The sequence below is a fragment of the Lissotriton vulgaris genome, chromosome 4_1, assembly GCF_964263255.1.
Source record: "Lissotriton vulgaris chromosome 4_1, aLisVul1.2, whole genome shotgun sequence".
Classification (NCBI taxonomy): domain Eukaryota; kingdom Metazoa; phylum Chordata; class Amphibia; order Caudata; family Salamandridae; genus Lissotriton; species Lissotriton vulgaris.
Window position 1 is genome coordinate 519470253 of NC_141691.1, and position 21713 is coordinate 519491965.

General features: G+C 52.7%; 29 non-coding genes across 29 annotated transcripts; 17 read left to right on the top strand and 12 right to left on the bottom strand.

The window, feature by feature from the left end:
* Window positions 1–942: 942 nt before the first annotated feature.
* TRNAL-UAA (transfer RNA leucine (anticodon UAA)) lies at window positions 943–1025 on the bottom strand. Its single transcript has one exon. It is a non-coding gene; the product is annotated as a tRNA-Leu (tRNA).
* Window positions 1026–1268: 243 nt separating this feature from the next.
* On the top strand, window positions 1269–1340 carry TRNAE-UUC (transfer RNA glutamic acid (anticodon UUC)). Its single transcript has one exon. It is a non-coding gene; the product is annotated as a tRNA-Glu (tRNA).
* A 618-nt stretch (window positions 1341–1958) lies between these two features.
* On the top strand, window positions 1959–2030 carry TRNAE-CUC (transfer RNA glutamic acid (anticodon CUC)). Its single transcript has one exon. It is a non-coding gene; the product is annotated as a tRNA-Glu (tRNA).
* Window positions 2031–3112: 1082 nt separating this feature from the next.
* Window positions 3113–3195, bottom strand: TRNAL-UAA (transfer RNA leucine (anticodon UAA)). The gene has a single exon. It is a non-coding gene; the product is annotated as a tRNA-Leu (tRNA).
* A 243-nt stretch (window positions 3196–3438) lies between these two features.
* Window positions 3439–3510, top strand: TRNAE-UUC (transfer RNA glutamic acid (anticodon UUC)). The gene has a single exon. It is a non-coding gene; the product is annotated as a tRNA-Glu (tRNA).
* A 618-nt stretch (window positions 3511–4128) lies between these two features.
* TRNAE-CUC (transfer RNA glutamic acid (anticodon CUC)) lies at window positions 4129–4200 on the top strand. Its single transcript has one exon. It is a non-coding gene; the product is annotated as a tRNA-Glu (tRNA).
* Window positions 4201–5282: 1082 nt separating this feature from the next.
* TRNAL-UAA (transfer RNA leucine (anticodon UAA)) lies at window positions 5283–5365 on the bottom strand. The gene has a single exon. It is a non-coding gene; the product is annotated as a tRNA-Leu (tRNA).
* A 243-nt stretch (window positions 5366–5608) lies between these two features.
* On the top strand, window positions 5609–5680 carry TRNAE-UUC (transfer RNA glutamic acid (anticodon UUC)). The gene has a single exon. It is a non-coding gene; the product is annotated as a tRNA-Glu (tRNA).
* Window positions 5681–6298: 618 nt separating this feature from the next.
* On the top strand, window positions 6299–6370 carry TRNAE-CUC (transfer RNA glutamic acid (anticodon CUC)). The gene has a single exon. It is a non-coding gene; the product is annotated as a tRNA-Glu (tRNA).
* Window positions 6371–7452: 1082 nt separating this feature from the next.
* Window positions 7453–7535, bottom strand: TRNAL-UAA (transfer RNA leucine (anticodon UAA)). Its single transcript has one exon. It is a non-coding gene; the product is annotated as a tRNA-Leu (tRNA).
* Window positions 7536–7778: 243 nt separating this feature from the next.
* Window positions 7779–7850, top strand: TRNAE-UUC (transfer RNA glutamic acid (anticodon UUC)). Its single transcript has one exon. It is a non-coding gene; the product is annotated as a tRNA-Glu (tRNA).
* A 1094-nt stretch (window positions 7851–8944) lies between these two features.
* Window positions 8945–9027, bottom strand: TRNAL-UAA (transfer RNA leucine (anticodon UAA)). Its single transcript has one exon. It is a non-coding gene; the product is annotated as a tRNA-Leu (tRNA).
* Window positions 9028–9270: 243 nt separating this feature from the next.
* TRNAE-UUC (transfer RNA glutamic acid (anticodon UUC)) lies at window positions 9271–9342 on the top strand. Its single transcript has one exon. It is a non-coding gene; the product is annotated as a tRNA-Glu (tRNA).
* A 1094-nt stretch (window positions 9343–10436) lies between these two features.
* Window positions 10437–10519, bottom strand: TRNAL-UAA (transfer RNA leucine (anticodon UAA)). The gene has a single exon. It is a non-coding gene; the product is annotated as a tRNA-Leu (tRNA).
* Window positions 10520–10762: 243 nt separating this feature from the next.
* On the top strand, window positions 10763–10834 carry TRNAE-UUC (transfer RNA glutamic acid (anticodon UUC)). Its single transcript has one exon. It is a non-coding gene; the product is annotated as a tRNA-Glu (tRNA).
* Window positions 10835–11452: 618 nt separating this feature from the next.
* On the top strand, window positions 11453–11524 carry TRNAE-CUC (transfer RNA glutamic acid (anticodon CUC)). The gene has a single exon. It is a non-coding gene; the product is annotated as a tRNA-Glu (tRNA).
* Window positions 11525–12618: 1094 nt separating this feature from the next.
* Window positions 12619–12701, bottom strand: TRNAL-UAA (transfer RNA leucine (anticodon UAA)). Its single transcript has one exon. It is a non-coding gene; the product is annotated as a tRNA-Leu (tRNA).
* Window positions 12702–12944: 243 nt separating this feature from the next.
* On the top strand, window positions 12945–13016 carry TRNAE-UUC (transfer RNA glutamic acid (anticodon UUC)). The gene has a single exon. It is a non-coding gene; the product is annotated as a tRNA-Glu (tRNA).
* A 1094-nt stretch (window positions 13017–14110) lies between these two features.
* Window positions 14111–14193, bottom strand: TRNAL-UAA (transfer RNA leucine (anticodon UAA)). The gene has a single exon. It is a non-coding gene; the product is annotated as a tRNA-Leu (tRNA).
* Window positions 14194–14436: 243 nt separating this feature from the next.
* Window positions 14437–14508, top strand: TRNAE-UUC (transfer RNA glutamic acid (anticodon UUC)). The gene has a single exon. It is a non-coding gene; the product is annotated as a tRNA-Glu (tRNA).
* Window positions 14509–15126: 618 nt separating this feature from the next.
* On the top strand, window positions 15127–15198 carry TRNAE-CUC (transfer RNA glutamic acid (anticodon CUC)). The gene has a single exon. It is a non-coding gene; the product is annotated as a tRNA-Glu (tRNA).
* Window positions 15199–16292: 1094 nt separating this feature from the next.
* TRNAL-UAA (transfer RNA leucine (anticodon UAA)) lies at window positions 16293–16375 on the bottom strand. Its single transcript has one exon. It is a non-coding gene; the product is annotated as a tRNA-Leu (tRNA).
* A 243-nt stretch (window positions 16376–16618) lies between these two features.
* Window positions 16619–16690, top strand: TRNAE-UUC (transfer RNA glutamic acid (anticodon UUC)). The gene has a single exon. It is a non-coding gene; the product is annotated as a tRNA-Glu (tRNA).
* Window positions 16691–17784: 1094 nt separating this feature from the next.
* On the bottom strand, window positions 17785–17867 carry TRNAL-UAA (transfer RNA leucine (anticodon UAA)). Its single transcript has one exon. It is a non-coding gene; the product is annotated as a tRNA-Leu (tRNA).
* A 243-nt stretch (window positions 17868–18110) lies between these two features.
* On the top strand, window positions 18111–18182 carry TRNAE-UUC (transfer RNA glutamic acid (anticodon UUC)). The gene has a single exon. It is a non-coding gene; the product is annotated as a tRNA-Glu (tRNA).
* A 618-nt stretch (window positions 18183–18800) lies between these two features.
* TRNAE-CUC (transfer RNA glutamic acid (anticodon CUC)) lies at window positions 18801–18872 on the top strand. The gene has a single exon. It is a non-coding gene; the product is annotated as a tRNA-Glu (tRNA).
* A 1094-nt stretch (window positions 18873–19966) lies between these two features.
* TRNAL-UAA (transfer RNA leucine (anticodon UAA)) lies at window positions 19967–20049 on the bottom strand. Its single transcript has one exon. It is a non-coding gene; the product is annotated as a tRNA-Leu (tRNA).
* A 243-nt stretch (window positions 20050–20292) lies between these two features.
* TRNAE-UUC (transfer RNA glutamic acid (anticodon UUC)) lies at window positions 20293–20364 on the top strand. The gene has a single exon. It is a non-coding gene; the product is annotated as a tRNA-Glu (tRNA).
* A 1094-nt stretch (window positions 20365–21458) lies between these two features.
* Window positions 21459–21541, bottom strand: TRNAL-UAA (transfer RNA leucine (anticodon UAA)). The gene has a single exon. It is a non-coding gene; the product is annotated as a tRNA-Leu (tRNA).
* Between the last annotated feature and the right edge of the window lie 172 nt (window positions 21542–21713).

Below are 21713 nucleotides of genomic sequence, written 5' to 3' on the forward strand. Positions count from 1 at the left end.
TGCTTCCCATGGTGGGAGGCAAGGCTCTTGAGCAAGTGAGATCCTGTATTCCGAGGCGCGCTTCCTTTTGTAGGCTTCTGACCCCATGGCCTGTGGCAGGTAGTCCTCCTTTGACTGGGCCGCAGGCTTTGTCTCCAAATGGCGTCCTGGACCCACTGCAACCCACCTGTTTGCTAAAACGGAAGTCTGCCTCTGGGTAAGAAAAAGCTGAGCTGCACGTACGGAAAGCGGCAGAGGCCAGAGGCGGGGAGGGTGTGGCAAGGGCTGCCTGATTTGCATAGTGACCTGTTGCATCTTGGGAATGTACAGGCTTTGGAGCTTAACAGGTACTGCAGGTGTCTGCCTGGCCTGAGAGATGCCTGTCTGGTGCTCCCCTCAGGACACACAGGCCTTCCATTCGAGCATGAAGGGTGAGGGACATGGGTCACCCTCATATACAGGGGTGTGGGCATGGGCAGGATAGGTTGTGGGGGACCCGTCAGGGCATTGCCCGTTCGGAAGGCGAGAGGAGGCGGGGCAGGAAACTCTGCTCAATTTCTTTCCCAGAGGCCTGTGGAGAACCCTTTGCACGTTTGAGCCAGCCGGGCCTGCATCAGCAGATCCTGCTCCACTGGGAAGGGAGAGCCTGTAGGCGTAAATCAAAAAAAGGGGAGAAATCTGCAAATTCTAGCGGCAGACCCATGTTGCCCAGGAAGCAATCAGTTTCTCCTACTCCCTATAGTGGAAAAAGACATAGGAGGTGTATTTCTCTAGGCAGGGGCTCTGTGTAGATGGCACTTCATTGCTCTGGGAAGCATCCATGCTGGTGGAAGAGTAGCAGCAGACTCCACACCTGAGGCTTGAATGGGGACCGTTGGGGAGGGGCAGTGGGAGGCCGAGGAGGGCGGAGGAAAATGCTTTTCAAAAGCATCTGCACGTTCCTACAAACCTGCTGAAAACCCATACCAGGAATGGGGCTCGAGCCCATGCGGACAAACGTCCATTGGATCTTAAGTCCAACGCCTTAACCACTCGGCCACCCTGGTGAGACCCAAGGATTTACTTTCTTCAACTCCCTTTTTATGCTTGCTGCTGTAGCACCAGCTGTCCAGCAAGAGGTGATTGCAGAGTTAAAAGGCTTTTGCAGGAGGTTAAAAGTAATTGCTTATAACAAACACACTGTGTGACACCTAACTTTCTCCCACTCGGACCTTACCGTTAATTTTTATATTGGAGTTAGCTTAGTCACAATAAGGGGGTGAGCAAGGCAGGCACACTAGAGCATCTACTCCCTGGTGGTCTAGTGGCTAGGATTCGGCGCTTTCACCGCCGCGGCCCGGGTTCGATTCCCGGTCAGGGAAGATCCCTCTAAAGCATAGATTGCTTAATTTGTCTGTGTATCTTTTTTAAAAGAAGGTCTTTAAAAAGGCACCCCTCCCAATAGATGAAAGCGGAGGAATGGGGCTTGTTCTCCTGTGCCCCAGGTTGCTTTGCCCCCATTGACCTAAGCCACCTTTGTGCGCACGCAGTCCCCCACCCAGTCAGGTGCTCTATGTTGGCGTGAAGTGCAGTACCAGCTCAACAGAAAGGTAAATTGCTGGAAAACCCTGCTGTGATGCATACATCTACTTTGGAGCACTCTTCTCCTTTGCACTCTTGAATCGCTTAAGCGCAATGTATTCTTCCAGCAAGCTGAATAACGAGATAGGTGAGAGAAGGTGTACCAGCTGTCTGTGCGCCATCAGCAGCCACTAGGTGTCCCTCTTGTGTTTTCCCGGGGATCCTGATTGTGCAGGAATTCATCGGTTCAGTAGCAAGGGGGAGAGGATGGCCTGTGCCTGGAAGTGACAGGCAGTCTGGTGGCATCATGAGGATTAAGTTCCGATTCATATTTGCTGTAGAATAAAATATGTTTTCAGCCCCCATGAGCTTTGTCACTCGGAGAGCAGTGTATGAACTTTTGCTGCACGGCTCTGGGCTCCCTGGTGGTCTAGTGGTTAGGATTCGGCGCTCTCACCGCCGCGGCCTGGGTTCGATTCCCGGTCAGGGAAAAGTCCCTCTTCTGACCTTGAAAGCTTTTCCTTCCCGTAGGTCAGGGCTTCTCAAAATGAAGTTGCTTTTCTGACTCACAATTTGCCTAGCATGACGCAGTATCGCTCAAAATATGATTTTCGCAAGGTTCCTTTAGAGCTGCTTCCCATGGTGGGAGGCAAGGCTCTTGAGCAAGTGAGATCCTGTATTCCGAGGCGCGCTTCCTTTTGTAGGCTTCTGACCCCATGGCCTGTGGCAGGTAGTCCTCCTTTGACTGGGCCGCAGGCTTTGTCTCCAAATGGCGTCCTGGACCCACTGCAACCCACCTGTTTGCTAAAACGGAAGTCTGCCTCTGGGTAAGAAAAAGCTGAGCTGCACGTACGGAAAGCGGCAGAGGCCAGAGGCGGGGAGGGTGTGGCAAGGGCTGCCTGATTTGCATAGTGACCTGTTGCATCTTGGGAATGTACAGGCTTTGGAGCTTAACAGGTACTGCAGGTGTCTGCCTGGCCTGAGAGATGCCTGTCTGGTGCTCCCCTCAGGACACACAGGCCTTCCATTCGAGCATGGAGGGTGAGGGACATGGGTCACCCTCATATACAGGGGTGTGGGCATGGGCAGGATAGGTTGTGGGGGACCCGTCAGGGCATTGCCCGTTCGGAAGGCGAGAGGAGGCGGGGCAGGAAACTCTGCTCAATTTCTTTCCCAGAGGCCTGTGGAGAACCCTTTGCACGTTTGAGCCAGCCGGGCCTGCATCAGCAGATCCTGCTCCACTGGGAAGGGAGAGCCTGTAGGCGTAAATCAAAAAAAGGGGAGAAATCTGCAAATTCTAGCGGCAGACCCATGTTGCCCAGGAAGCAATCAGTTTCTCCTACTCCCTATAGTGGAAAAAGACATAGGAGGTGTATTTCTCTAGGCAGGGGCTCTGTGTAGATGGCACTTCATTGCTCTGGGAAGCATCCATGCTGGTGGAAGAGTAGCAGCAGACTCCACACCTGAGGCTTGAATGGGGACCGTTGGGGAGGGGCAGTGGGAGGCCGAGGAGGGCGGAGGAAAATGCTTTTCAAAAGCATCTGCACGTTCCTACAAACCTGCTGAAAACCCATACCAGGAATGGGGCTCGAGCCCATGCGGACAAACGTCCATTGGATCTTAAGTCCAACGCCTTAACCACTCGGCCACCCTGGTGAGACCCAAGGATTTACTTTCTTCAACTCCCTTTTTATGCTTGCTGCTGTAGCACCAGCTGTCCAGCAAGAGGTGATTGCAGAGTTAAAAGGCTTTTGCAGGAGGTTAAAAGTAATTGCTTATAACAAACACACTGTGTGACACCTAACTTTCTCCCACTCGGACCTTACCGTTAATTTTTATATTGGAGTTAGCTTAGTCACAATAAGGGGGTGAGCAAGGCAGGCACACTAGAGCATCTACTCCCTGGTGGTCTAGTGGCTAGGATTTGGCGCTTTCACCGCCGCGGCCCGGGTTCGATTCCCGGTCAGGGAAGATCCCTCTAAAGCATAGATTGCTTAATTTGTCTGTGTATCTTTTTTAAAAGAAGGTCTTTAAAAAGGCACCCCTCCCAATAGATGAAAGCGGAGGAATGGGGCTTGTTCTCCTGTGCCCCAGGTTGCTTTGCCCCCATTGACCTAAGCCACCTTTGTGCGCACGCAGTCCCCCACCCAGTCAGGTGCTCTATGTTGGCGTGAAGTGCAGTACCAGCTCAACAGAAAGGTAAATTGCTGGAAAACCCTGCTGTGATGCATACATCTACTTTGGAGCACTCTTCTCCTTTGCACTCTTGAATCGCTTAAGCGCAATGTATTCTTCCAGCAAGCTGAATAACGAGATAGGTGAGAGAAGGTGTACCAGCTGTCTGTGCGCCATCAGCAGCCACTAGGTGTCCCTCTTGTGTTTTCCCGGGGATCCTGATTGTGCAGGAATTCATCGGTTCAGTAGCAAGGGGGAGAGGATGGCCTGTGCCTGGAAGTGACAGGCAGTCTGGTGGCATCATGAGGATTAAGTTCCGATTCATATTTGCTGTAGAATAAAATATGTTTTCAGCCCCCATGAGCTTTGTCACTCGGAGAGCAGTGTATGAACTTTTGCTGCACGGCTCTGGGCTCCCTGGTGGTCTAGTGGTTAGGATTCGGCGCTCTCACCGCCGCGGCCTGGGTTCGATTCCCGGTCAGGGAAAAGTCCCTCTTCTGACCTTGAAAGCTTTTCCTTCCCGTAGGTCAGGGCTTCTCAAAATGAAGTTGCTTTTCTGACTCACAATTTGCCTAGCATGACGCAGTATCGCTCAAAATATGATTTTCGCAAGGTTCCTTTAGAGCTGCTTCCCATGGTGGGAGGCAAGGCTCTTGAGCAAGTGAGATCCTGTATTCCGAGGCGCGCTTCCTTTTGTAGGCTTCTGACCCCATGGCCTGTGGCAGGTAGTCCTCCTTTGACTGGGCCGCAGGCTTTGTCTCCAAATGGCGTCCTGGACCCACTGCAACCCACCTGTTTGCTAAAACGGAAGTCTGCCTCTGGGTAAGAAAAAGCTGAGCTGCACGTACGGAAAGCGGCAGAGGCCAGAGGCGGGGAGGGTGTGGCAAGGGCTGCCTGATTTGCATAGTGACCTGTTGCATCTTGGGAATGTACAGGCTTTGGAGCTTAACAGGTACTGCAGGTGTCTGCCTGGCCTGAGAGATGCCTGTCTGGTGCTCCCCTCAGGACACACAGGCCTTCCATTCGAGCATGGAGGGTGAGGGACATGGGTCACCCTCATATACAGGGGTGTGGGCATGGGCAGGATAGGTTGTGGGGGACCCGTCAGGGCATTGCCCGTTCGGAAGGCGAGAGGAGGCGGGGCAGGAAACTCTGCTCAATTTCTTTCCCAGAGGCCTGTGGAGAACCCTTTGCACGTTTGAGCCAGCCGGGCCTGCATCAGCAGATCCTGCTCCACTGGGAAGGGAGAGCCTGTAGGCGTAAATCAAAAAAAGGGGAGAAATCTGCAAATTCTAGCGGCAGACCCATGTTGCCCAGGAAGCAATCAGTTTCTCCTACTCCCTATAGTGGAAAAAGACATAGGAGGTGTATTTCTCTAGGCAGGGGCTCTGTGTAGATGGCACTTCATTGCTCTGGGAAGCATCCATGCTGGTGGAAGAGTAGCAGCAGACTCCACACCTGAGGCTTGAATGGGGACCGTTGGGGAGGGGCAGTGGGAGGCCGAGGAGGGCGGAGGAAAATGCTTTTCAAAAGCATCTGCACGTTCCTACAAACCTGCTGAAAACCCATACCAGGAATGGGGCTCGAGCCCATGCGGACAAACGTCCATTGGATCTTAAGTCCAACGCCTTAACCACTCGGCCACCCTGGTGAGACCCAAGGATTTACTTTCTTCAACTCCCTTTTTATGCTTGCTGCTGTAGCACCAGCTGTCCAGCAAGAGGTGATTGCAGAGTTAAAAGGCTTTTGCAGGAGGTTAAAAGTAATTGCTTATAACAAACACACTGTGTGACACCTAACTTTCTCCCACTCGGACCTTACCGTTAATTTTTATATTGGAGTTAGCTTAGTCACAATAAGGGGGTGAGCAAGGCAGGCACACTAGAGCATCTACTCCCTGGTGGTCTAGTGGCTAGGATTCGGCGCTTTCACCGCCGCGGCCCGGGTTCGATTCCCGGTCAGGGAAGATCCCTCTAAAGCATAGATTGCTTAATTTGTCTGTGTATCTTTTTTAAAAGAAGGTCTTTAAAAAGGCACCCCTCCCAATAGATGAAAGCGGAGGAATGGGGCTTGTTCTCCTGTGCCCCAGGTTGCTTTGCCCCCATTGACCTAAGCCACCTTTGTGCGCACGCAGTCCCCCACCCAGTCAGGTGCTCTATGTTGGCGTGAAGTGCAGTACCAGCTCAACAGAAAGGTAAATTGCTGGAAAACCCTGCTGTGATGCATACATCTACTTTGGAGCACTCTTCTCCTTTGCACTCTTGAATCGCTTAAGCGCAATGTATTCTTCCAGCAAGCTGAATAACGAGATAGGTGAGAGAAGGTGTACCAGCTGTCTGTGCGCCATCAGCAGCCACTAGGTGTCCCTCTTGTGTTTTCCCGGGGATCCTGATTGTGCAGGAATTCATCGGTTCAGTAGCAAGGGGGAGAGGATGGCCCGTGCCTGGAAGTGACAGGCAGTCTGGTGGCATCATGAGGATTAAGTTCCGATTCATATTTGCTGTAGAATAAAATATGTTTTCAGCCCCCATGAGCTTTGTCACTCGGAGAGCAGTGTATGAACTTTTGCTGCACGCCTCTGGGCTCCCTGGTGGTCTAGTGGTTAGGATTCGGCGCTCTCACCGCCGCGGCCTGGGTTCGATTCCCGGTCAGGGAAAAGTCCCTCTTCTGACCTTGAAAGCTTTTCCTTCCCGTAGGTCAGGGCTTCTCAAAATGAAGTTGCTTTTCTGACTCACAATTTGCCTAGCATGACGCAGTATCGCTCAAAATATGATTTTCGCAAGGTTCCTTTAGAGCTGCTTCCCATGGTGGGAGGCAAGGCTCTTGAGCAAGTGAGATCCTGTATTCCGAGGCGCGCTTCCTTTTGTAGGCTTCTGACCCCATGGCCTGTGGCAGGTAGTCCTCCTTTGACTGGGCCGCAGGCTTTGTCTCCAAATGGCGTCCTGGACCCACTGCAACCCACCTGTTTGCTAAAACGGAAGTCTGCCTCTGGGTAAGAAAAAGCTGAGCTGCACGTACGGAAAGCGGCAGAGGCCAGAGGCGGGGAGGGTGTGGCAAGGGCTGCCTGATTTGCATAGTGACCTGTTGCATCTTGGGAATGTACAGGCTTTGGAGCTTAACAGGTACTGCAGGTGTCTGCCTGGCCTGAGAGATGCCTGTCTGGTGCTCCCCTCAGGACACACAGGCCTTCCATTCGAGCATGGAGGGTGAGGGACATGGGTCACCCTCATATACAGGGGTGTGGGCATGGGCAGGATAGGTTGTGGGGGACCCGTCAGGGCATTGCCCGTTCGGAAGGCGAGAGGAGGCGGGGCAGGAAACTCTGCTCAATTTCTTTCCCAGAGGCCTGTGGAGAACCCTTTGCACGTTTGAGCCAGCCGGGCCTGCATCAGCAGATCCTGCTCCACTGGGAAGGGAGAGCCTGTAGGCGTAAATCAAAAAAAGGGGAGAAATCTGCAAATTCTAGCGGCAGACCCATGTTGCCCAGGAAGCAATCAGTTTCTCCTACTCCCTATAGTGGAAAAAGACATAGGAGGTGTATTTCTCTAGGCAGGGGCTCTGTGTAGATGGCACTTCATTGCTCTGGGAAGCATCCATGCTGGTGGAAGAGTAGCAGCAGACTCCACACCTGAGGCTTGAATGGGGACCGTTGGGGAGGGGCAGTGGGAGGCCGAGGAGGGCGGAGGAAAATGCTTTTCAAAAGCATCTGCACGTTCCTACAAACCTGCTGAAAACCCATACCAGGAATGGGGCTCGAGCCCATGCGGACAAACGTCCATTGGATCTTAAGTCCAACGCCTTAACCACTCGGCCACCCTGGTGAGACCCAAGGATTTACTTTCTTCAACTCCCTTTTTATGCTTGCTGCTGTAGCACCAGCTGTCCAGCAAGAGGTGATTGCAGAGTTAAAAGGCTTTTGCAGGAGGTTAAAAGTAATTGCTTATAACAAACACACTGTGTGACACCTAACTTTCTCCCACTCGGACCTTACCGTTAATTTTTATATTGGAGTTAGCTTAGTCACAATAAGGGGGTGAGCAAGGCAGGCACACTAGAGCATCTACTCCCTGGTGGTCTAGTGGCTAGGATTCGGCGCTTTCACCGCCGCGGCCCGGGTTCGATTCCCGGTCAGGGAAAAGTCCCTCTTCTGACCTTGAAAGCTTTTCCTTCCCGTAGGTCAGGGCTTCTCAAAATGAAGTTGCTTTTCTGACTCACAATTTGCCTAGCATGACGCAGTATCGCTCAAAATATGATTTTCGCAAGGTTCCTTTAGAGCTGCTTCCCATGGTGGGAGGCAAGGCTCTTGAGCAAGTGAGATCCTGTATTCCGAGGCGCGCTTCCTTTTGTAGGCTTCTGACCCCATGGCCTGTGGCAGGTAGTCCTCCTTTGACTGGGCCGCAGGCTTTGTCTCCAAATGGCGTCCTGGACCCACTGCAACCCACCTGTTTGCTAAAACGGAAGTCTGCCTCTGGGTAAGAAAAAGCTGAGCTGCACGTACGGAAAGCGGCAGAGGCCAGAGGCGGGGAGGGTGTGGCAAGGGCTGCCTGATTTGCATAGTGACCTGTTGCATCTTGGGAATGTACAGGCTTTGGAGCTTAACAGGTACTGCAGGTGTCTGCCTGGCCTGAGAGATGCCTGTCTGGTGCTCCCCTCAGGACACACAGGCCTTCCATTCGAGCATGAAGGGTGAGGGACATGGGTCACCCTCATATACAGGGGTGTGGGCATGGGCAGGATAGGTTGTGGGGGACCCGTCAGGGCATTGCCCGTTTGGAAGCCCGTTCGGAAGGCGAGAGGAGGCGGGGCAGGAAACTCTGCTCAATTTCTTTCCCAGAGGCCTGTGGAGTACCCTTTGCACGTTTGAGCCAGCCGGGCCTGCATCAGCAGATCCTGCTCCACTGGGAAGGGAGAGCCTGTAGGCGTAAATCAAAAAAAGGGGAGAAATCTGCAAATTCTAGCGGCAGACCCATGTTGCCCAGGAAGCAATCCCTTTCTCCTACTCCCTATAGTGGAAAAAGACATAGGAGGTGTATTTCTCTAGGCAGGGGCTCTGTGTAGATGGCACTTCATTGCTCTGGGAAGCATCCATGCTGGTGGAAGAGTAGCAGCAGACTCCACACCTGAGGCTTGAATGGGGACCGTTGGGGAGGGGCAGTGGGAGGCCGAGGAGGGCGGAGGAAAATGCTTTTCAAAAGCATCTGCACGTTCCTACAAACCTGCTGAAAACCCATACCAGGAATGGGGCTCGAGCCCATGCGGACAAACGTCCATTGGATCTTAAGTCCAACGCCTTAACCACTCGGCCACCCTGGTGAGACCCAAGGATTTACTTTCTTCAACTCCCTTTTTATGCTTGCTGCTGTAGCACCAGCTGTCCAGCAAGAGGTGATTGCAGAGTTAAAAGGCTTTTGCAGGAGGTTAAAAGTAATTGCTTATAACAAACACACTGTGTGACACCTAACTTTCTCCCACTCGGACCTTACCGTTAATTTTTATATTGGAGTTAGCTTAGTCACAATAAGGGGGTGAGCAAGGCAGGCACACTAGAGCATCTACTCCCTGGTGGTCTAGTGGCTAGGATTCGGCGCTTTCACCGCCGCGGCCCGGGTTCGATTCCCGGTCAGGGAAAAGTCCCTCTTCTGACCTTGAAAGCTTTTCCTTCCCGTAGGTCAGGGCTTCTCAAAATGAAGTTGCTTTTCTGACTCACAATTTGCCTAGCATGACGCAGTATCGCTCAAAATATGATTTTCGCAAGGTTCCTTTAGAGCTGCTTCCCATGGTGGGAGGCAAGGCTCTTGAGCAAGTGAGATCCTGTATTCCGAGGCGCGCTTCCTTTTGTAGGCTTCTGACCCCATGGCCTGTGGCAGGTAGTCCTCCTTTGACTGGGCCGCAGGCTTTGTCTCCAAATGGCGTCCTGGACCCACTGCAACCCACCTGTTTGCTAAAACGGAAGTCTGCCTCTGGGTAAGAAAAAGCTGAGCTGCACGTACGGAAAGCGGCAGAGGCCAGAGGCGGGGAGGGTGTGGCAAGGGCTGCCTGATTTGCATAGTGACCTGTTGCATCTTGGGAATGTACAGGCTTTGGAGCTTAACAGGTACTGCAGGTGTCTGCCTGGCCTGAGAGATGCCTGTCTGGTGCTCCCCTCAGGACACACAGGCCTTCCATTCGAGCATGAAGGGTGAGGGACATGGGTCACCCTCATATACAGGGGTGTGGGCATGGGCAGGATAGGTTGTGGGGGACCCGTCAGGGCATTGCCCGTTTGGAAGCCCGTTTGGAAGGTGAGAGGAGGCGGGGCAGGAAACTCTGCTCAATTTCTTTCCCAGAGGCCTGTGGAGAACCCTTTGCACGTTTGAGCCAGCCGGGCCTGCATCAGCAGATCCTGCTCCACTGGGAAGGGAGAGCCTGTAGGCGTAAATCAAAAAAAGGGGAGAAATCTGCAAATTCTAGCGGCAGACCCATGTTGCCCAGGAAGCAATCAGTTTCTCCTACTCCCTATAGTGGAAAAAGACATAGGAGGTGTATTTCTCTAGGCAGGGGCTCTGTGTAGATGGCACTTCATTGCTCTGGGAAGCATCCATGCTGGTGGAAGAGTAGCAGCAGACTCCACACCTGAGGCTTGAATGGGGACCGTTGGGGAGGGGCAGTGGGAGGCCGAGGAGGGCGGAGGAAAATGCTTTTCAAAAGCATCTGCACGTTCCTACAAACCTGCTGAAAACCCATACCAGGAATGGGGCTCGAGCCCATGCGGACAAACGTCCATTGGATCTTAAGTCCAACGCCTTAACCACTCGGCCACCCTGGTGAGACCCAAGGATTTACTTTCTTCAACTCCCTTTTTATGCTTGCTGCTGTAGCACCAGCTGTCCAGCAAGAGGTGATTGCAGAGTTAAAAGGCTTTTGCAGGAGGTTAAAAGTAATTGCTTATAACAAACACACTGTGTGACACCTAACTTTCTCCCACTCGGACCTTACCGTTAATTTTTATATTGGAGTTAGCTTAGTCACAATAAGGGGGTGAGCAAGGCAGGCACACTAGAGCATCTACTCCCTGGTGGTCTAGTGGCTAGGATTCGGCGCTTTCACCGCCGCGGCCCGGGTTCGATTCCCGGTCAGGGAAGATCCCTCTAAAGCATAGATTGCTTAATTTGTCTGTGTATCTTTTTTAAAAGAAGGTCTTTAAAAAGGCACCCCTCCCAATAGATGAAAGCGGAGGAATGGGGCTTGTTCTCCTGTGCCCCAGGTTGCTTTGCCCCCATTGACCTAAGCCACCTTTGTGCGCACGCAGTCCCCCACCCAGTCAGGTGCTCTATGTTGGCGTGAAGTGCAGTACCAGCTCAACAGAAAGGTAAATTGCTGGAAAACCCTGCTGTGATGCATACATCTACTTTGGAGCACTCTTCTCCTTTGCACTCTTGAATCGCTTAAGCGCAATGTATTCTTCCAGCAAGCTGAATAACGAGATAGGTGAGAGAAGGTGTACCAGCTGTCTGTGCGCCATCAGCAGCCACTAGGTGTCCCTCTTGTGTTTTCCCGGGGATCCTGATTGTGCAGGAATTCATCGGTTCAGTAGCAAGGGGGAGAGGATGGCCTGTGCCTGGAAGTGACAGGCAGTCTGGTGGCATCATGAGGATTAAGTTCCGATTCATATTTGCTGTAGAATAAAATATGTTTTCAGCCCCCATGAGCTTTGTCACTCGGAGAGCAGTGTATGAACTTTTGCTGCACAGCTCTGGGCTCCCTGGTGGTCTAGTGGTTAGGATTCGGCGCTCTCACCGCCGCGGCCTGGGTTCGATTCCCGGTCAGGGAAAAGTCCCTCTTCTGACCTTGAAAGCTTTTCCTTCCCGTAGGTCAGGGCTTCTCAAAATGAAGTTGCTTTTCTGACTCACAATTTGCCTAGCATGACGCAGTATCGCTCAAAATATGATTTTCGCAAGGTTCCTTTAGAGCTGCTTCCCATGGTGGGAGGCAAGGCTCTTGAGCAAGTGAGATCCTGTATTCCGAGGCGCGCTTCCTTTTGTAGGCTTCTGACCCCATGGCCTGTGGCAGGTAGTCCTCCTTTGACTGGGCCGCAGGCTTTGTCTCCAAATGGCGTCCTGGACCCACTGCAACCCACCTGTTTGCTAAAACGGAAGTCTGCCTCTGGGTAAGAAAAAGCTGAGCTGCACGTACGGAAAGCGGCAGAGGCCAGAGGCGGGGAGGGTGTGGCAAGGGCTGCCTGATTTGCATAGTGACCTGTTGCATCTTGGGAATGTACAGGCTTTGGAGCTTAACAGGTACTGCAGGTGTCTGCCTGGCCTGAGAGATGCCTGTCTGGTGCTCCCCTCAGGACACACAGGCCTTCCATTCGAGCATGAAGGGTGAGGGACATGGGTCACCCTCATATACAGGGGTGTGGGCATGGGCAGGATAGGTTGTGGGGGACCCGTCAGGGCATTGCCCGTTTGGAAGCCCGTTCGGAAGGCGAGAGGAGGCGGGGCAGGAAACTCTGCTCAATTTCTTTCCCAGAGGCCTGTGGAGTACCCTTTGCACGTTTGAGCCAGCCGGGCCTGCATCAGCAGATCCTGCTCCACTGGGAAGGGAGAGCCTGTAGGCGTAAATCAAAAAAAGGGGAGAAATCTGCAAATTCTAGCGGCAGACCCATGTTGCCCAGGAAGCAATCCCTTTCTCCTACTCCCTATAGTGGAAAAAGACATAGGAGGTGTATTTCTCTAGGCAGGGGCTCTGTGTAGATGGCACTTCATTGCTCTGGGAAGCATCCATGCTGGTGGAAGAGTAGCAGCAGACTCCACACCTGAGGCTTGAATGGGGACCGTTGGGGAGGGGCAGTGGGAGGCCGAGGAGGGCGGAGGAAAATGCTTTTCAAAAGCATCTGCACGTTCCTACAAACCTGCTGAAAACCCATACCAGGAATGGGGCTCGAGCCCATGCGGACAAACGTCCATTGGATCTTAAGTCCAACGCCTTAACCACTCGGCCACCCTGGTGAGACCCAAGGATTTACTTTCTTCAACTCCCTTTTTATGCTTGCTGCTGTAGCACCAGCTGTCCAGCAAGAGGTGATTGCAGAGTTAAAAGGCTTTTGCAGGAGGTTAAAAGTAATTGCTTATAACAAACACACTGTGTGACACCTAACTTTCTCCCACTCGGACCTTACCGTTAATTTTTATATTGGAGTTAGCTTAGTCACAATAAGGGGGTGAGCAAGGCAGGCACACTAGAGCATCTACTCCCTGGTGGTCTAGTGGCTAGGATTCGGCGCTTTCACCGCCGCGGCCCGGGTTCGATTCCCGGTCAGGGAAAAGTCCCTCTTCTGACCTTGAAAGCTTTTCCTTCCCGTAGGTCAGGGCTTCTCAAAATGAAGTTGCTTTTCTGACTCACAATTTGCCTAGCATGACGCAGTATCGCTCAAAATATGATTTTCGCAAGGTTCCTTTAGAGCTGCTTCCCATGGTGGGAGGCAAGGCTCTTGAGCAAGTGAGATCCTGTATTCCGAGGCGCGCTTCCTTTTGTAGGCTTCTGACCCCATGGCCTGTGGCAGGTAGTCCTCCTTTGACTGGGCCGCAGGCTTTGTCTCCAAATGGCGTCCTGGACCCACTGCAACCCACCTGTTTGCTAAAACGGAAGTCTGCCTCTGGGTAAGAAAAAGCTGAGCTGCACGTACGGAAAGCGGCAGAGGCCAGAGGCGGGGAGGGTGTGGCAAGGGCTGCCTGATTTGCATAGTGACCTGTTGCATCTTGGGAATGTACAGGCTTTGGAGCTTAACAGGTACTGCAGGTGTCTGCCTGGCCTGAGAGATGCCTGTCTGGTGCTCCCCTCAGGACACACAGGCCTTCCATTCGAGCATGAAGGGTGAGGGACATGGGTCACCCTCATATACAGGGGTGTGGGCATGGGCAGGATAGGTTGTGGGGGACCCGTCAGGGCATTGCCCGTTTGGAAGCCCGTTTGGAAGGTGAGAGGAGGCGGGGCAGGAAACTCTGCTCAATTTCTTTCCCAGAGGCCTGTGGAGAACCCTTTGCACGTTTGAGCCAGCCGGGCCTGCATCAGCAGATCCTGCTCCACTGGGAAGGGAGAGCCTGTAGGCGTAAATCAAAAAAAGGGGAGAAATCTGCAAATTCTAGCGGCAGACCCATGTTGCCCAGGAAGCAATCAGTTTCTCCTACTCCCTATAGTGGAAAAAGACATAGGAGGTGTATTTCTCTAGGCAGGGGCTCTGTGTAGATGGCACTTCATTGCTCTGGGAAGCATCCATGCTGGTGGAAGAGTAGCAGCAGACTCCACACCTGAGGCTTGAATGGGGACCGTTGGGGAGGGGCAGTGGGAGGCCGAGGAGGGCGGAGGAAAATGCTTTTCAAAAGCATCTGCACGTTCCTACAAACCTGCTGAAAACCCATACCAGGAATGGGGCTCGAGCCCATGCGGACAAACGTCCATTGGATCTTAAGTCCAACGCCTTAACCACTCGGCCACCCTGGTGAGACCCAAGGATTTACTTTCTTCAACTCCCTTTTTATGCTTGCTGCTGTAGCACCAGCTGTCCAGCAAGAGGTGATTGCAGAGTTAAAAGGCTTTTGCAGGAGGTTAAAAGTAATTGCTTATAACAAACACACTGTGTGACACCTAACTTTCTCCCACTCGGACCTTACCGTTAATTTTTATATTGGAGTTAGCTTAGTCACAATAAGGGGGTGAGCAAGGCAGGCACACTAGAGCATCTACTCCCTGGTGGTCTAGTGGCTAGGATTCGGCGCTTTCACCGCCGCGGCCCGGGTTCGATTCCCGGTCAGGGAAGATCCCTCTAAAGCATAGATTGCTTAATTTGTCTGTGTATCTTTTTTAAAAGAAGGTCTTTAAAAAGGCACCCCTCCCAATAGATGAAAGCGGAGGAATGGGGCTTGTTCTCCTGTGCCCCAGGTTGCTTTGCCCCCATTGACCTAAGCCACCTTTGTGCGCACGCAGTCCCCCACCCAGTCAGGTGCTCTATGTTGGCGTGAAGTGCAGTACCAGCTCAACAGAAAGGTAAATTGCTGGAAAACCCTGCTGTGATGCATACATCTACTTTGGAGCACTCTTCTCCTTTGCACTCTTGAATCGCTTAAGCGCAATGTATTCTTCCAGCAAGCTGAATAACGAGATAGGTGAGAGAAGGTGTACCAGCTGTCTGTGCGCCATCAGCAGCCACTAGGTGTCCCTCTTGTGTTTTCCCGGGGATCCTGATTGTGCAGGAATTCATCGGTTCAGTAGCAAGGGGGAGAGGATGGCCTGTGCCTGGAAGTGACAGGCAGTCTGGTGGCATCATGAGGATTAAGTTCCGATTCATATTTGCTGTAGAATAAAATATGTTTTCAGCCCCCATGAGCTTTGTCACTCGGAGAGCAGTGTATGAACTTTTGCTGCACAGCTCTGGGCTCCCTGGTGGTCTAGTGGTTAGGATTCGGCGCTCTCACCGCCGCGGCCTGGGTTCGATTCCCGGTCAGGGAAAAGTCCCTCTTCTGACCTTGAAAGCTTTTCCTTCCCGTAGGTCAGGGCTTCTCAAAATGAAGTTGCTTTTCTGACTCACAATTTGCCTAGCATGACGCAGTATCGCTCAAAATATGATTTTCGCAAGGTTCCTTTAGAGCTGCTTCCCATGGTGGGAGGCAAGGCTCTTGAGCAAGTGAGATCCTGTATTCCGAGGCGCGCTTCCTTTTGTAGGCTTCTGACCCCATGGCCTGTGGCAGGTAGTCCTCCTTTGACTGGGCCGCAGGCTTTGTCTCCAAATGGCGTCCTGGACCCACTGCAACCCACCTGTTTGCTAAAACGGAAGTCTGCCTCTGGGTAAGAAAAAGCTGAGCTGCACGTACGGAAAGCGGCAGAGGCCAGAGGCGGGGAGGGTGTGGCAAGGGCTGCCTGATTTGCATAGTGACCTGTTGCATCTTGGGAATGTACAGGCTTTGGAGCTTAACAGGTACTGCAGGTGTCTGCCTGGCCTGAGAGATGCCTGTCTGGTGCTCCCCTCAGGACACACAGGCCTTCCATTCGAGCATGAAGGGTGAGGGACATGGGTCACCCTCATATACAGGGGTGTGGGCATGGGCAGGATAGGTTGTGGGGGACCCGTCAGGGCATTGCCCGTTTGGAAGCCCGTTCGGAAGGCGAGAGGAGGCGGGGCAGGAAACTCTGCTCAATTTCTTTCCCAGAGGCCTGTGGAGTACCCTTTGCACGTTTGAGCCAGCCGGGCCTGCATCAGCAGATCCTGCTCCACTGGGAAGGGAGAGCCTGTAGGCGTAAATCAAAAAAAGGGGAGAAATCTGCAAATTCTAGCGGCAGACCCATGTTGCCCAGGAAGCAATCCCTTTCTCCTACTCCCTATAGTGGAAAAAGACATAGGAGGTGTATTTCTCTAGGCAGGGGCTCTGTGTAGATGGCACTTCATTGCTCTGGGAAGCATCCATGCTGGTGGAAGAGTAGCAGCAGACTCCACACCTGAGGCTTGAATGGGGACCGTTGGGGAGGGGCAGTGGGAGGCCGAGGAGGGCGGAGGAAAATGCTTTTCAAAAGCATCTGCACGTTCCTACAAACCTGCTGAAAACCCATACCAGGAATGGGGCTCGAGCCCATGCGGACAAACGTCCATTGGATCTTAAGTCCAACGCCTTAACCACTCGGCCACCCTGGTGAGACCCAAGGATTTACTTTCTTCAACTCCCTTTTTATGCTTGCTGCTGTAGCACCAGCTGTCCAGCAAGAGGTGATTGCAGAGTTAAAAGGCTTTTGCAGGAGGTTAAAAGTAATTGCTTATAACAAACACACTGTGTGACACCTAACTTTCTCCCACTCGGACCTTACCGTTAATTTTTATATTGGAGTTAGCTTAGTCACAATAAGGGGGTGAGCAAGGCAGGCACACTAGAGCATCTACTCCCTGGTGGTCTAGTGGCTAGGATTCGGCGCTTTCACCGCCGCGGCCCGGGTTCGATTCCCGGTCAGGGAAAAGTCCCTCTTCTGACCTTGAAAGCTTTTCCTTCCCGTAGGTCAGGGCTTCTCAAAATGAAGTTGCTTTTCTGACTCACAATTTGCCTAGCATGACGCAGTATCGCTCAAAATATGATTTTCGCAAGGTTCCTTTAGAGCTGCTTCCCATGGTGGGAGGCAAGGCTCTTGAGCAAGTGAGATCCTGTATTCCGAGGCGCGCTTCCTTTTGTAGGCTTCTGACCCCATGGCCTGTGGCAGGTAGTCCTCCTTTGACTGGGCCGCAGGCTTTGTCTCCAAATGGCGTCCTGGACCCACTGCAACCCACCTGTTTGCTAAAACGGAAGTCTGCCTCTGGGTAAGAAAAAGCTGAGCTGCACGTACGGAAAGCGGCAGAGGCCAGAGGCGGGGAGGGTGTGGCAAGGGCTGCCTGATTTGCATAGTGACCTGTTGCATCTTGGGAATGTACAGGCTTTGGAGCTTAACAGGTACTGCAGGTGTCTGCCTGGCCTGAGAGATGCCTGTCTGGTGCTCCCCTCAGGACACACAGGCCTTCCATTCGAGCATGAAGGGTGAGGGACATGGGTCACCCTCATATACAGGGGTGTGGGCATGGGCAGGATAGGTTGTGGGGGACCCGTCAGGGCATTGCCCGTTTGGAAGCCCGTTTGGAAGGTGAGAGGAGGCGGGGCAGGAAACTCTGCTCAATTTCTTTCCCAGAGGCCTGTGGAGAACCCTTTGCACGTTTGAGCCAGCCGGGCCTGCATCAGCAGATCCTGCTCCACTGGGAAGGGAGAGCCTGTAGGCGTAAATCAAAAAAAGGGGAGAAATCTGCAAATTCTAGCGGCAGACCCATGTTGCCCAGGAAGCAATCAGTTTCTCCTACTCCCTATAGTGGAAAAAGACATAGGAGGTGTATTTCTCTAGGCAGGGGCTCTGTGTAGATGGCACTTCATTGCTCTGGGAAGCATCCATGCTGGTGGAAGAGTAGCAGCAGACTCCACACCTGAGGCTTGAATGGGGACCGTTGGGGAGGGGCAGTGGGAGGCCGAGGAGGGCGGAGGAAAATGCTTTTCAAAAGCATCTGCACGTTCCTACAAACCTGCTGAAAACCCATACCAGGAATGGGGCTCGAGCCCATGCGGACAAACGTCCATTGGATCTTAAGTCCAACGCCTTAACCACTCGGCCACCCTGGTGAGACCCAAGGATTTACTTTCTTCAACTCCCTTTTTATGCTTGCTGCTGTAGCACCAGCTGTCCAGCAAGAGGTGATTGCAGAGTTAAAAGGCTTTTGCAGGAGGTTAAAAGTAATTGCTTATAACAAACACACTGTGTGACACCTAACTTTCTCCCACTCGGACCTTACCGTTAATTTTTATATTGGAGTTAGCTTAGTCACAATAAGGGGGTGAGCAAGGCAGGCACACTAGAGCATCTACTCCCTGGTGGTCTAGTGGCTAGGATTCGGCGCTTTCACCGCCGCGGCCCGGGTTCGATTCCCGGTCAGGGAAGATCCCTCTAAAGCATAGATTGCTTAATTTGTCTGTGTATCTTTTTTAAAAGAAGGTCTTTAAAAAGGCACCCCTCCCAATAGATGAAAGCGGAGGAATGGGGCTTGTTCTCCTGTGCCCCAGGTTGCTTTGCCCCCATTGACCTAAGCCACCTTTGTGCGCACGCAGTCCCCCACCCAGTCAGGTGCTCTATGTTGGCGTGAAGTGCAGTACCAGCTCAACAGAAAGGTAAATTGCTGGAAAACCCTGCTGTGATGCATACATCTACTTTGGAGCACTCTTCTCCTTTGCACTCTTGAATCGCTTAAGCGCAATGTATTCTTCCAGCAAGCTGAATAACGAGATAGGTGAGAGAAGGTGTACCAGCTGTCTGTGCGCCATCAGCAGCCACTAGGTGTCCCTCTTGTGTTTTCCCGGGGATCCTGATTGTGCAGGAATTCATCGGTTCAGTAGCAAGGGGGAGAGGATGGCCTGTGCCTGGAAGTGACAGGCAGTCTGGTGGCATCATGAGGATTAAGTTCCGATTCATATTTGCTGTAGAATAAAATATGTTTTCAGCCCCCATGAGCTTTGTCACTCGGAGAGCAGTGTATGAACTTTTGCTGCACAGCTCTGGGCTCCCTGGTGGTCTAGTGGTTAGGATTCGGCGCTCTCACCGCCGCGGCCTGGGTTCGATTCCCGGTCAGGGAAAAGTCCCTCTTCTGACCTTGAAAGCTTTTCCTTCCCGTAGGTCAGGGCTTCTCAAAATGAAGTTGCTTTTCTGACTCACAATTTGCCTAGCATGACGCAGTATCGCTCAAAATATGATTTTCGCAAGGTTCCTTTAGAGCTGCTTCCCATGGTGGGAGGCAAGGCTCTTGAGCAAGTGAGATCCTGTATTCCGAGGCGCGCTTCCTTTTGTAGGCTTCTGACCCCATGGCCTGTGGCAGGTAGTCCTCCTTTGACTGGGCCGCAGGCTTTGTCTCCAAATGGCGTCCTGGACCCACTGCAACCCACCTGTTTGCTAAAACGGAAGTCTGCCTCTGGGTAAGAAAAAGCTGAGCTGCACGTACGGAAAGCGGCAGAGGCCAGAGGCGGGGAGGGTGTGGCAAGGGCTGCCTGATTTGCATAGTGACCTGTTGCATCTTGGGAATGTACAGGCTTTGGAGCTTAACAGGTACTGCAGGTGTCTGCCTGGCCTGAGAGATGCCTGTCTGGTGCTCCCCTCAGGACACACAGGCCTTCCATTCGAGCATGAAGGGTGAGGGACATGGGTCACCCTCATATACAGGGGTGTGGGCATGGGCAGGATAGGTTGTGGGGGACCCGTCAGGGCATTGCCCGTTTGGAAGCCCGTTCGGAAGGCGAGAGGAGGCGGGGCAGGAAACTCTGCTCAATTTCTTTCCCAGAGGCCTGTGGAGTACCCTTTGCACGTTTGAGCCAGCCGGGCCTGCATCAGCAGATCCTGCTCCACTGGGAAGGGAGAGCCTGTAGGCGTAAATCAAAAAAAGGGGAGAAATCTGCAAATTCTAGCGGCAGACCCATGTTGCCCAGGAAGCAATCCCTTTCTCCTACTCCCTATAGTGGAAAAAGACATAGGAGGTGTATTTCTCTAGGCAGGGGCTCTGTGTAGATGGCACTTCATTGCTCTGGGAAGCATCCATGCTGGTGGAAGAGTAGCAGCAGACTCCACACCTGAGGCTTGAATGGGGACCGTTGGGGAGGGGCAGTGGGAGGCCGAGGAGGGCGGAGGAAAATGCTTTTCAAAAGCATCTGCACGTTCCTACAAACCTGCTGAAAACCCATACCAGGAATGGGGCTCGAGCCCATGCGGACAAACGTCCATTGGATCTTAAGTCCAACGCCTTAACCACTCGGCCACCCTGGTGAGACCCAAGGATTTACTTTCTTCAACTCCCTTTTTATGCTTGCTGCTGTAGCACCAGCTGTCCAGCAAGAGGTGATTGCAGAGTTAAAAGGCTTTTGCAGGAGGTTAAAAGTAATTGCTTATAACAAACACACTGTGTGACACCTAACTTTCTCCCACTCGGACCTTACCGTTAATTTTTATATTGGAGTTAGCTTAGTCACAATAAGGGGGTGAGCAAGGCAGGCACACTAGAGCATCTACTCCCTGGTGGTCTAGTGGCTAGGATTCGGCGCTTTCACCGCCGCGGCCCGGGTTCGATTCCCGGTCAGGGAAAAGTCCCTCTTCTGACCTTGAAAGCTTTTCCTTCCCGTAGGTCAGGGCTTCTCAAAATGAAGTTGCTTTTCTGACTCACAATTTGCCTAGCATGACGCAGTATCGCTCAAAATATGATTTTCGCAAGGTTCCTTTAGAGCTGCTTCCCATGGTGGGAGGCAAGGCTCTTGAGCAAGTGAGATCCTGTATTCCGAGGCGCGCTTCCTTTTGTAGGCTTCTGACCCCATGGCCTGTGGCAGGTAGTCCTCCTTTGACTGGGCCGCAGGCTTTGTCTCCAAATGGCGTCCTGGACCCACTGCAACCCACCTGTTTGCTAAAACGGAAGTCTGCCTCTGGGTAAGAAAAAGCTGAGCTGCACGTACGGAAAGCGGCAGAGGCCAGAGGCGGGGAGGGTGTGGCAAGGGCTGCCTGATTTGCATAGTGACCTGTTGCATCTTGGGAATGTACAGGCTTTGGAGCTTAACAGGTACTGCAGGTGTCTGCCTGGCCTGAGAGATGCCTGTCTGGTGCTCCCCTCAGGACACACAGGCCTTCCATTCGAGCATGAAGGGTGAGGGACATGGGTCACCCTCATATACAGGGGTGTGGGCATGGGCAGGATAGGTTGTGGGGGACCCGTCAGGGCATTGCCCGTTTGGAAGCCCGTTCGGAAGGCGAGAGGAGGCGGGGCAGGAAACTCTGCTCAATTTCTTTCCCAGAGGCCTGTGGAGTACCCTTTGCACGTTTGAGCCAGCCGGGCCTGCATCAGCAGATCCTGCTCCACTGGGAAGGGAGAGCCTGTAGGCGTAAATCAAAAAAAGGGGAGAAATCTGCAAATTCTAGCGGCAGACCCATGTTGCCCAGGAAGCAATCCCTTTCTCCTACTCCCTATAGTGGAAAAAGACATAGGAGGTGTATTTCTCTAGGCAGGGGCTCTGTGTAGATGGCACTTCATTGCTCTGGGAAGCATCCATGCTGGTGGAAGAGTAGCAGCAGACTCCACACCTGAGGCTTGAATGGGGACCGTTGGGGAGGGGCAGTGGGAGGCCGAGGAGGGCGGAGGAAAATGCTTTTCAAAAGCATCTGCACGTTCCTACAAACCTGCTGAAAACCCATACCAGGAATGGGGCTCGAGCCCATGCGGACAAACGTCCATTGGATCTTAAGTCCAACGCCTTAACCACTCGGCCACCCTGGTGAGACCCAAGGATTTACTTTCTTCAACTCCCTTTTTATGCTTGCTGCTGTAGCACCAGCTGTCCAGCAAGAGGTGATTGCAGAGTTAAAAGGCTTTTGCAGGAGGTTAAAAGTAATTGCTTATAACAAACACACTGTGTGACACCTAACTTTCTCCCACTCGGACCTTACCG